Source organism: Carya illinoinensis, chromosome 5, assembly GCF_018687715.1.
Source record: "Carya illinoinensis cultivar Pawnee chromosome 5, C.illinoinensisPawnee_v1, whole genome shotgun sequence".
Classification (NCBI taxonomy): Eukaryota; Viridiplantae; Streptophyta; class Magnoliopsida; order Fagales; family Juglandaceae; genus Carya; species Carya illinoinensis.
In genome coordinates, this window is record NC_056756.1 from 26,775,458 (window position 1) to 26,787,514 (window position 12,057).

The 12,057-nt window shown below is 31.3% G+C and overlaps 1 long non-coding RNA gene across 1 annotated transcript; it reads left to right on the forward strand.

The window, feature by feature from the left end:
* Nucleotides 1–9,677: 9,677 nt before the first annotated feature.
* On the forward strand, nucleotides 9,678–11,509 carry LOC122311925. The gene is made up of 3 exons (XR_006242907.1): nucleotides 9,678–9,862; nucleotides 10,222–11,355; nucleotides 11,447–11,509. It is a non-coding gene; the product is annotated as an uncharacterized LOC122311925 (long non-coding RNA).
* Nucleotides 11,510–12,057: the final 548 nt, after the last annotated feature.

Consider the following 12,057-nt stretch of genomic DNA (forward strand, 5'->3'; position numbering starts at 1 on the left):
TGTTATCACTTACAATAGTGCTGAAAGTACGATTTTAATTATTTGAGGTAGTTAGAAGTGTCGAAATGCTTTATGGTCTTGCACCATTAGACTCAATTGATTATTTAGAATTTTATGGCACAATAACTTATTTTTATATTTTCGGATGAAATGCCTGTTTGAAACTGTGAAATTATTTTTAGGGACATTTCGAGATTGAATTTTAGTAAATGATTTTCACTATAGGTTAATATTAATATTTAGGATTTTTTAGTTCTAAGTTTATTATTCACTTTTTCGAAATGAATAGTAATCTCGATAAGCGCACCAAGTCTAGTGTTTTCAAAATCACAGTGTGAAATGTCTAAATTAGGTTAGATGAGTTTTATTTGAATACTTGGTAATATCTTAGTCATACATGGTGAATAGTATTAGACACTTGGCACCACGAGGAATGTTTGATGGATTTCGAAGGAATCAAAGTGTGACATCATGCCACCTAAGCCAAAAAAAAAACAAAAATCATATTCTATTAGACTAATCAAATTGTGTCAAACCAATGAGGATTTCCACTCTAGTAAAACCATATATGGTTGGAATCCAACTGAGAATCCAAAATGCATGGTTAAAACTGAAGTTCTAAATAGTTTTATCCAAATCCTAAAATTGACCTCAAAATTATAACTGAATCGGTTTCTAGTATTGTGTTTAATCGCTTGATTAAATTACTTCTACATACTATTAATCCTTTAAATTTATGTCAAAATATCATTATCTAACCTTTTTAACCTTGTATATTTGATTAGGTTAAGAGAAATGGAATTTGGGCTTAATAGCAACCCAAACCCTCTTAAAATCCTAAATTGAGGCTCATTTGGTTTAGACCGATTAAGGCCCACGAAATTAGCCACCTTAACATTACTTTTTGGCCAAGGAATTTAATCCCCCACATGACTAATTAGATATCTTCAAGAGGGCCTAGAAAATTTCAGAAGGGAAAAGCCAAAGTGCCACTTCACTCTTTCAATTCTACACTCCACCATAAAGAAATATCTTGGGTTGATTTTTGTGTATTATATTGGGTAAGAAAGGCCAACACTCAAGCTTCAGTTTAGCCTTATCCCCTTTCATATCTTGTGCAAGAAGTTCTCCAGCTCACTTCCCACAAAAATATCATTCATTTATACTTTTCTTTGAAAGAACACCAATACACTCTTGGGTAGCTTTTTTGAACTTTTTTGCACACCTTTTTCGAAGCCTTTGTAAACATTTTCTCACAAAGTGTCCAAATTTAAAGTTATTATTTTTTTAGTCTAGTTTACATTGATAACTTATTTGTTCCATTTAAAGATGGTTTGTTTGGTCAAATGTTGTTTAAACCCCATAAAAGTCATTCAAGGCGATAAACTAGAGAGTATGTTATATTTAGGAATTTTTGACCAAGAGAATGGATAGATCTTGGTTTGAAATTTTAGTATTGTTAACATGTGTATATGATTATTGGTTGAGGATCTATTGCATTATTAAAGGTTTTGATGAAAGATTTTCTTAAATCTAGAAACTTAAAAACTGGAAGAGGAAAAATAGTTTATGCTTTGAGAAAGTTTAGATCTTTTGTAGTTTAAAACTATTCCAATGGTTTTGATAATTTTATTAGAGGATCTTAAGCCTCTTATATACATTTTCGAATGTTAGTTGAAGATTATTTGATGTTAATTTCAAGTATGCGAAATTTTATACAAAGGGATATTCGGATAGGCCAAAGTGTTGATCTTCTTGGCTAACTTTATATTTTGGTTGCTTTTTTAACCATGTGATTTTGAGTTTGAAGCCCAGATATATTTTAGGACACTTTTTTAAACTATTTGATGTTTTGGTTTGAAGATGTTTTTATAAGTCATGGATCAAAAGGTTGATCAAAACAAGTTAGAAACAAAAATCTGTTTTTGAACTTAGAGAGAAACCAAAAAGTGATTTTGATGATTCTTTTTTTTTTTCATGATTCAAAAAATGGCTTTTCTTAAGAATATGTTATGAATATGTTAAAAGTAAGATTTGGATTCTTTGAAGTTCTTGGAGATGCTTCAAAATAGATCAAATCATTTGATTCAAGGGTTTGTCTTTTTAGTTAAAAAGTTTGAATCATTTTTCTAAAAAGTTTGATATTGATGATTATCATATTTTTATTGGGTGTTTTAAATATATTTTTAAACTTAGGATAGAAAAATATTTGTTGCAAAAATTTGGTTTGATCATTAGTTTTGAAATTGAAAAAATTACAACAAAAATCAAGGGAAAAATCTTATGCAAGTTTCGGTCCCTATGGAATTTTTATAATTGTGTTTAATTTTAAATTTGTTCTAATTTGATATTTGAGTTTTAGATAAAATTTACATGAGATATGTGAATTTTGGTGATTTTTGGAGTTAGAATGCAAAATCCTTATGTTATGAGAAAATAGTCATTTTTTCACGTGTAGAGAGTAAAATGGTAACTTTGTTCTAAGTTAGTATTTCTCATATTTATAATTGTTAGTAATTAAGTTTTAACTTTTAAAAATCATAATTTTCAGTTTCTCGTAATCGCACTTGAATTTGCTCAAAAAAAGCGAAGGCCGAGGTAAGTTAGTTTTCAACTTACAAGTAGTTTACTATGTATGGGTGATAAGTAAAAGAACTATAGTGTATGTATGTATGTTAACATATTTGTCATGCCATGTCACGCCAAGTCATTTCATGTTCATATGTTACACAGAATTTATTCTGTCATGAATTATTCATCTGTTGAGCAAGATATTCTGTCACCTATTGTAATACATTGCAAGTTTGTCATGTTAAGTATGTCATATGTTACATGCATGTCATGTAATATAATATTCACTGTTACATGTATGTCACGTTAAGTATGTTGTCTGTTACATGTGATGCCATGTTATGAAATATTGTTTGTTACTTGTTATGTCATGTTACGAAATATTTTTATCTCAAGTAAGCCATGTCTTCTGAGTTACATTCAAGTCATGTTGTGTTACATCAGGGTTCTTATCCTTTCATATTCAAGTCACGTTTTATCTCGAGTACAGTTTGTGTAATTCGAGAACAGTCAAGTCAAGTTAAATTATTCATGTTAATCATGACCTTAAGTGTTAGGATGGGGTAATATTTTAGTGAAACTCTTTTGTTCACATTGGAGTGTCTAAATAGGTGTGAAGTTCTATAAGTTGATGAAATACTGTCAACAGATAGCAGGTGGGGGCCTAACTAACTAGTCACCAAAGCACACCAGGCATTAATGCCGATGGAGTCACATTTCATTTCAACAATTTATGGGGCCACAACAACTGTGGAGTATGAAGTTTGGAGTCACAACAATTGTGGCATATACACTACGTGAGACACAACAATTGTAACACGTACAATACATGGGGGCCATAACAACTGTGAAGAATGTGTTAACGCACTCATAACTAGTCTAGATACTTGAGTTGTGATGCGGTAATCAGCAGGGACACATGACTCTATGGGACCCATGTAGCACCCATGAATTTGAGACTAAGCAGTTAAAGAATAAGATTCCAAGTTCATGTTAAGTGAAATTTTAGATCAAGTTCATGTTAAGGCAAGTCTCAAATCAAGTTCTTTTTAAGTCACGTTCAATTCATGAAGTTTATGTCATGTCAGTTATGTTATGTTGTATGTCAAGTTGTGTTATGATTATTTATGTCTTTGATTATGCATTCATACTTTTACTACCATGCATGCATCATTAACCCATGTGGAGGTTTTCTGTTAACTTGCTGAGACTTGTAATCAAATCTCTAATTACCATTCCACCCTGAAGGTAGATCTTGTTACAGGACTTAAAGGAGAATCGAGAATTAACCAACTGGACACAATCGACTAAGCGACAGTGCGACATCGATGTTAATTTAGTAGTTAGCTTAAATTATTACTTATACTATAAAGTTGCATCTCTAGCACTCTTTTTATCATAGCCATTTTGGATTAATATTGTGATCTCAATTGTTTAATATGTCATTATGTATGAAGTATGTTTTAAATAATTGGAGTAATTTCAGTTTGGTGCATAGTATTGCTGAATAAATAAATTATCCGCTATGAATATTGCATAATGCTAGATGCATGTTAGGAACATTACATCTTATATGTCATGAACGGGAGCATGTAACCTTGTGTTTCATGTCTTGACGCTTCAAATGTGTGTCCGATCCCAAGTGGAATTTAGGGGCGTCACACTATGTCAAACAGATCCCTCTTCTCCAATGCATCTCTAAAGTTTGCCATTAGTTGTTCTTTCCTGGGCCTCCCTCCCACTTTTTCTGTATTGGTAACTCTCATTAAAGTCTCCCATCACACACCACCCCAGTGAATTTTTAGGTTTAAAGGATAATAGCATCCCAAACCACTTTCCTTTTATTTGAATCAAGCTGATCATAGAAGCACGTTAATAACCATCTGCCCTTTATCTCTTCATCAGTTATCCATACATTTATGTGATTCTATGAGAAATTCATCAATTCCACTTGTAGCTCCATTTTCCACCACAGTGCTAAACCTCCCCCTTGCCAATTGAATCTACCACAAAACAATTTTCTAGATCCACATTCCTCTTTATAACCTCATACTTACCAGTTTTAACTTAGTTTCCATAACAAAAACTAAGCTAGGACTCTTCTCCTTCATCAAAAGGAAAAGGTCTTGAATTGTTCAGGGGTTTTCAATCCCCCGACAGTTTCAACTAAGGATTTTCATTATGATTGGCAGGGCTAATTTATAGCCACTGCCAACTCTATTATTAAGCTATCTTCTTCTCCCTTGTTATCTATTTTAGCTTTTTTTCACCCCCTCCTTCATCTCCGCCTTGTCTTCATCTATGAGTCTTTTTTAGAATTATCCCCATATTACTTTCCCTCATTTACTACCCCCTCAGTCCCTTTGCCCTCCTTTTCCACTTGCCCCCTTCCTTCTTCTGCCCCCTTCTTTTCCTCTCACCCTTCTTATGTTCACCCTCAGAAGAACCCTTAACAGCTTCTAGACTCTTTGGCTCCTGTGTTTTCCTTCTAATCCATTCTGATTTGTTACTAATTCCTACAATGTTTGTGGTTGATTCCACCCTGAGCACCTTTACTTCACATTCTTCTCCCACTCCCTTTTCTTTACAAAGCATTTCCTCTGCCAGTGTTTTGCACCCATTTTGCTTTGAAATTTCTTTTGGAAATGTTTCTTGTGCCAGATTTAAGCTAGCATCCTGTTTTGAACTACCTACATTCTCCTTTGCTGGGTTACTCTTCTTATCGTTGCTTTTAACACTATATTTCACTCCATCCAGTCTCCTTGATGTTGTATCTGCTCTAAGCCACAAGATTCTTTTGTTACAGTCTACATAGGATTCCCATTCCCTATGCACACTTGGGAGCTATGCACTATTCTTCCATAAGTAAAATAAATGCGAAGCAATTTCTCATACCTGATTGGCACCAACTAGTCCCGTCCCTACATTGTGATTGCCCTTCCTCTTGCAATTGACTTTGTTATATCTACCTGAATCTATACCCTTAAGTAAATCCCCCAATCACTTTCATCCTCCTATAGTTCCACATCCATCAACTTCCCAATCGTGTTACCTATTTTCTTCCCACAATCATGTGTCATACACGTCAGGGATAGATTGTACATATGGACCCACAACACTTCCTTCTCAAAATTCATTCTTTATGGTTGAATAAAACTGTCAAACACATTGAGGACTAACAAAGAGTTGTCAAATAGCCATGGCTTTTCATTCCACACTCTCTGTTTATCTGCCATATTAGCGAAGGTTATCACGAAGATGTTTCTCTCGACTTATTGGCATGAAGTTGGTTTGCTAATTCGCCATACCTTTGCCATCGTCAACCCTATTATCTCCTTCTCGATTTTTCTTTCCGTGACTATTTTGCCCACTAAACTCATTTCTCCTTATGTTTTACCTCTACTGAAACACCTTCATCCACCTTGATGGTCGTGTACTCCTCCTCTGTTAGCCGCAGTTTGTCCCACTTATTGCCGAGCTCCTTCATCTTGTCACCATTGTCTATAGTGATGATCGATGACTAACAGACTCCTTTCACAAAAGGGTAAAGAATAATCATTGCCTTCACCCCTGCCTTCTCAGAGAGAATGGTAGAGAGAAGAATTTATTTTAATGAATATATCAAAGTTTAGCTCCCCCCATTAATGTTTTTCCATTTTTTTTTAAAAAATGAATACATATATATTGATAAACAACATAACCTTTCTTGATCAACAATATGTTAAATGTCAAGAGATTTTTCAATATAGACATTAACATAAATAAATTAACTTCGTTTGGATGTTGAGAATATATGAGATGAGAAATTTGTGAATATTAGTGAAATAGTTTGTGAATAGTAATAAAATGATTTAAGTTAAGATGTTTTATGGGGTTTTGGGAAATGAGAGAGAAAAAGTTAAATAAAAATATTATAAAGTTAAAATATTGTTAAAAATAATTTTCTAATATTATTTTTATTTTGAAATATGAAAAAATTGAATTTTTTTGTGTGTTTTGTTTTGAAGTTTGGGAATGTTGTAATGATTAGATGAAAAAATTGAAAATTGAAAATTTAAAAGTATCTGTGTTGGTGGTGTTTGAATGTCGAGATAAAATGAGATCATCTTGCAATCCAAATGGGGGTAAGAGCACTTTTGGTAAGTGTGTGGGCTATCATGTTTGTGGCTCTTTTTGCATGCCATGCAGCACTTTAACAAAGTTAGCCTCTTTTTTTTCACAACTATTCTAATCTCATCTCATTTAATTATTACAATTTTTTTAAATTTTCACACGAAATAAAATAAACAATTCAATTTTTTCAAATCTCAAAACAAAAATATATTCTAATAATATTTTATTCAACTTTCAACTTTTATTTTAACTCATCTCATTTTGACTTATTTAATCTTATCCAACTCATCTGCAAAAACAAGCAAGGTTGTATCTTCAATAGCAATTTTTTTTTGTTTTTTCGTTAAGTTTGTTACTTTCTTGTTTTAGAGATACAATTGTCTTGTTTTTTTTTACCTCTTTCTCTGCCATTCCCGATTCTCTATCTCCTCTCATCTCAAACCTCTCCCCTCCACTCTCCGATGTCTGCCTCTCTACCTACCCCCTCAAACCCACCCTCTCACATGTTTCCCTAAAACACTTGATCTTAATCCGAGTATAAAGTTCAGATTTGTAGGAAAAAAATGGCAATAAAGAACAATAAGAACAAAACGAAAAAAAACCTCCACAAAGAAAAACACTTAGATCTGGACAAGATCTGTTCAAATATGTCGAAATTAAAAAAAAAAAAAAATCAAAACACATGATTTGGATTTATCGTCCAACATTCCAAAAAAATCTCAAATCTTATGCGTTCTTTGAGTGTGATGGTAGTATTTATTGTAGTGGTAATGATGTTATTTTTATTTGTATATGTTATTCTAATGTATCTTGACTTTAATTTTGAACTAATATTTTTTTTTTAAATTTTCTAATGTATCTAAATATATAATTATTATACTTACAAACCTACCATTTTCCAAAGATATTTACTAAAGTTTGTTTTTTTGTTTCTATGCATTAAATTATTCATTAATTAATTTTTTTTTTTAAAACCATATTATTTTTGTAAAAAACCTATTTAACCCAATTACACAAATGTGTTTTAGATGTGCTCCTGACCTAGAATATATTATATATATATGTATGTACGTATATATGCGCATGCGTATCATCTTTTTTCTTTTTTCAATTTGTGCCATAATGCACAAAAATTGATGATTTTCTCCACAAATTACCAAATAAAACAGTTAGCTAGCCACACAACAAAGATGTAACACCTCAACAAAATTGAGTACCAGGTCAAACATACCACATAAGCATGCATTCGCATGCATTCATAACCACTATAAGAAAAAAAGGCCTATTATAGCAATTTAAATTTTGTTGTAAAAATATTACCTCTAATAATGTTTAGTCACGATGATAACAACTTTTCCATTGAATTTAAGGAAGAACAGAGATAAATTACCCCTGTGGTAATTATTTTATTTGTTGTAGCGATTTGTGGGCTATTGTGACAGGTGTTGTTATCGCAACTAATAGTTTTATGTTGTGACGGTTGCTTTCCTCAATAATGAAACTTTGTAATGGTAGATTTTATTAACGGGGTGCCTAAAGGCATCGCTTATTTCTCAAATCCTATCGTTTTGCGCAGGTCATTTTAGGTTGGGTTTGGGTTAAGGCTGAGCAAAAATCTGAAAATCCAACTCTAACCTTGACTCCGCTCTAACTCTGCTCCAGCTCCGACAAGTTAGAGCTGGAGTAGGAGTTTTTCTTCGTGGAAATTCAGAGTCGGAGGGGAGGCGGAGCAAACTCCAACTCTAATCTGACTCGACTCGGATGCTCCGACTCTAACTCCGATTCCGACTCCAATAATGTACATATTTTATAAAAATTTATGTGTTTTTCCATATATTAATCATATAAATATAAATATAATAACATGTAATAATAATGTATAGATACTAAAATGCTTAATAACATGTAACATTGTAATACTAATGTATAATATAACATATAACACTAATATATAAATAATAAATTTATAATAGCTTGTAATACTTATGTATAATAATTAAAGTTAATTATATAGATTTTATATAACTATATCTTATATAGTTAGTTAAACTCAATAATATACTAGCATAGCTACATGGGTTAATTATTATAAAATAATATATTTATACTATAATATCTAGACTAAATTGACTAATAATAATTTAGTATATGTAAACATCACATCATGGCTCATGCTATTTCAATATTACTACCATGTAACACAGTAAAACTAAATTTCTAATGTATAAATATGTGTGTTACATGTAATAATAATGTATAAATACTAAAATGCATAATAACATGTAACATTGTAATACTAATATATAATAACATGTAACACTAATGGATAAACACTAACATATAAATAATAAATTTATAATAACATGTAATACTAATTTATAATAACTAAAGTATTGATTATATTAATTATTATAAGCTAGTTTTTTCCCTAAATAATATAAGTAGACGAAATTGACTAATAATAGTGTATGACTAATAAAACATTCATTATATATATTCTATATAAGTATAAGTATAACTTAACTTATATAAGTTATTTAATTTCAATAATACTGATATACAAACACTAATAATCTATAAATTTAGTAATTTACCACGACATGTAAGTTTGCAATACTATTATACTAATATATAATACTAGTTATTACACTTAAGCTATTATAAATTAGTATTACATATTATTAATCACAATAGTACAGGCCTATAGAGTATAGAGTGATAGATTATAGCATGTAATTGTCAATAATCAATACTATAGTACAACAACACGATTAATAACTTTCATTAATCAATACTAACAATTAAATTGAGTGATGAAAAAAATTATAATTATAAAAATCATAAATAGAATGATAATTGATAAGTTGATAACAAACTTTAAAGATTGAAATTTAATTTAATATTTTTTAAAATAGAATTTAATTTAGGATTTGGATATATAAAAATTAAAAAGCCCAAAAACATAATGAGAAGGGCCCGTTTTGGCCTATAGAATTGCACTTCAGCTGCTCGGCATTTCTCCCCACAGTCCACTCCCCTAGTCCCCACTGCCCAGACCCAGTTCCCAAATTCAGATTGCCCAATATACAAAAACCCAAGCTTCTCTTCATCGTTCTCTCACTCTCCTTTTGTGCCATCGCAGTCCTTAGCTATCGTCAGTTGCAGTTTCATCATTAAGGTAAGTCTCCATCTATCCCTCTTATCCATCTCTCTTTTCTCTCTATTGATACACATCTCTCACTTTCTCCATTAGCCAACCCATCTCTCTGTTTGGATCCAAGAGATCAAAGAGAAACAGAGTTTTTTTGCCTTTCCTGTAATGGGAAATGATTTTGCTTGTTTTCTCAAATTTTCTGGTATATATTTTTCTTTTTGAGTGGCTGATAAGAGATATTAAGGTTTCTTTAAAGCTTTCGGGTACTTTTGTTTTCATTTATCGAAACAGACTTAATACTCACCTCCTTGGTTTCATTTCTTTTCCGTTCAAGTACAGAATTTTATGGGTTTATATAAGCGCAAGGTTGATCTGGTTTTTAGGGGTTTAAATGGCTGGAAGGTGTTTGAGAAAAGACTCAAGTGAACCACATGTACTGCATATTGGAATGATGGAATGATGATGGGAGACAAAAATGACTACATATAAAGTAGGTAGGTAGGTTTCATTCCCTTTATCATATGTCATGACATTTTGCATATTATATAAGAAATTGTGGATCCATAAATTATTTGATATTCCATCAAATTAATGCGGTTCAGACACTTTTAATCATTAAGGTTTCTCTTATCGTCATGTTCTAAATGTAATGACTTTTGATCAATCTGATGTATTAAATTATAATGCTTGTAAATTGTAAAGTCCTATTGTGACATTACCCCCAATAAATAATAGCATGAACTTACTATTTTTCTTTTAAATTCGAAGCAAAAAGACATTGAAATGTCAAAAATTAAGTTGGCTTGTGTCACCTTGTACCCTAATTAGAAATATGAGGTGTATGTTGTTTTCTTTAGAAATAATCTGGGTACATACCACTTGTCTTCCCATTTAGGCTTGTATGTATATTATATTTTTATGGTGGCCATAATATAATCAAGAAGTAATCATATAGAATATAATTATTGTTTCTTAATTATCTTGACATGATGGAGACAAAACATCACAAATAAGAGAGGACACATAATTTAATTATTATTCTTTTAATCAAGCTATAAATGATTGCATATTGAAAACAAGAAATCATGGAGTAGTACTGCTATAGGGAGTTTCTAAATTTTAAGTCGGAGTTAGAACTGTATTTGTTGGAGAGCATTGAGATTCCAACAGGGAGTTTCTAAATTTTAAGTCAAAAGTTAGAACGGTATTTGTTGGAGAGCATTGAGATTCCTACAGGGAGTTTCGAAATTTAAATTTGGTAAAAAGTCAACTCCACCAAGTATCCAATCATTGCTCTAATGGCAAAAAATATCTTAGCCATTCCGATCACCACCGTTGCATCTGAGTCAGCATTTAGCACAAGAGGCTGTGTCCTGGATCCGTTTAGGAGTTCTTTGGCTCCTAGAACTGTAGAGGCTCTTGTATGCTTGTAAAACTGGTTGAAGTTCACTCCTATATGCTTGAGTCAAAATTATTCGGAAGCTATTGATGTGCAGAGAGCTATAAGCTAGACTCAGGTAATGTATTTACAGATTTTTTAAGTTGTTATATAAGTTGATTTTGACATTTTGTGATACTAATCTCCTATAATTTAATATCTTGATGTAGAATTAGCAACTTTTATGGCCAGCATACTTCGTGAAGATGATTGACAATTTTGTTTATGGTATCTTATTTCAATTTTGTTTTCTTTATTTTATAAATTTATATAGTATCTTATTTCTTCACTAATTTTGTTCCTTTTTCTTCAAGCACAAGTTGGAATGACATTCATTGTAATTTGTATTGGTTCTTTTGTTGTAAATTGTAACTTCTTGATGGAATTAGAACTTGTTGATGGATAATGAAACATGAGTTGGTTGGATATTGGGGAGGATAGAAAATGATGAAATTTGGATGGGTTAAATGATGGTAGACCATGTGTTGTTGGCTTTGTGTTATTTTGTTTGTTGTTGTTGAAATGACAATAGCATGGAGATGCTAGATTTGGTTACGTGTTTTTAACTTGTAATTTTGTATGAATGATTTTAGTTAATAATTTTGGTTATGTATTTTTAATTTGTAATTTTGAATGAATGATTTTAAATTGTAATTTTAGTTATGTATTTTTAACGTGTATCATAGTTGGAAAATTTCTTATTGCAAGTTTGAATTGAGTTTTATTTTATAATGTCCAGGATTTTAATGTGTGTAATGTGTATCAGGTTCTAAGAATGAAG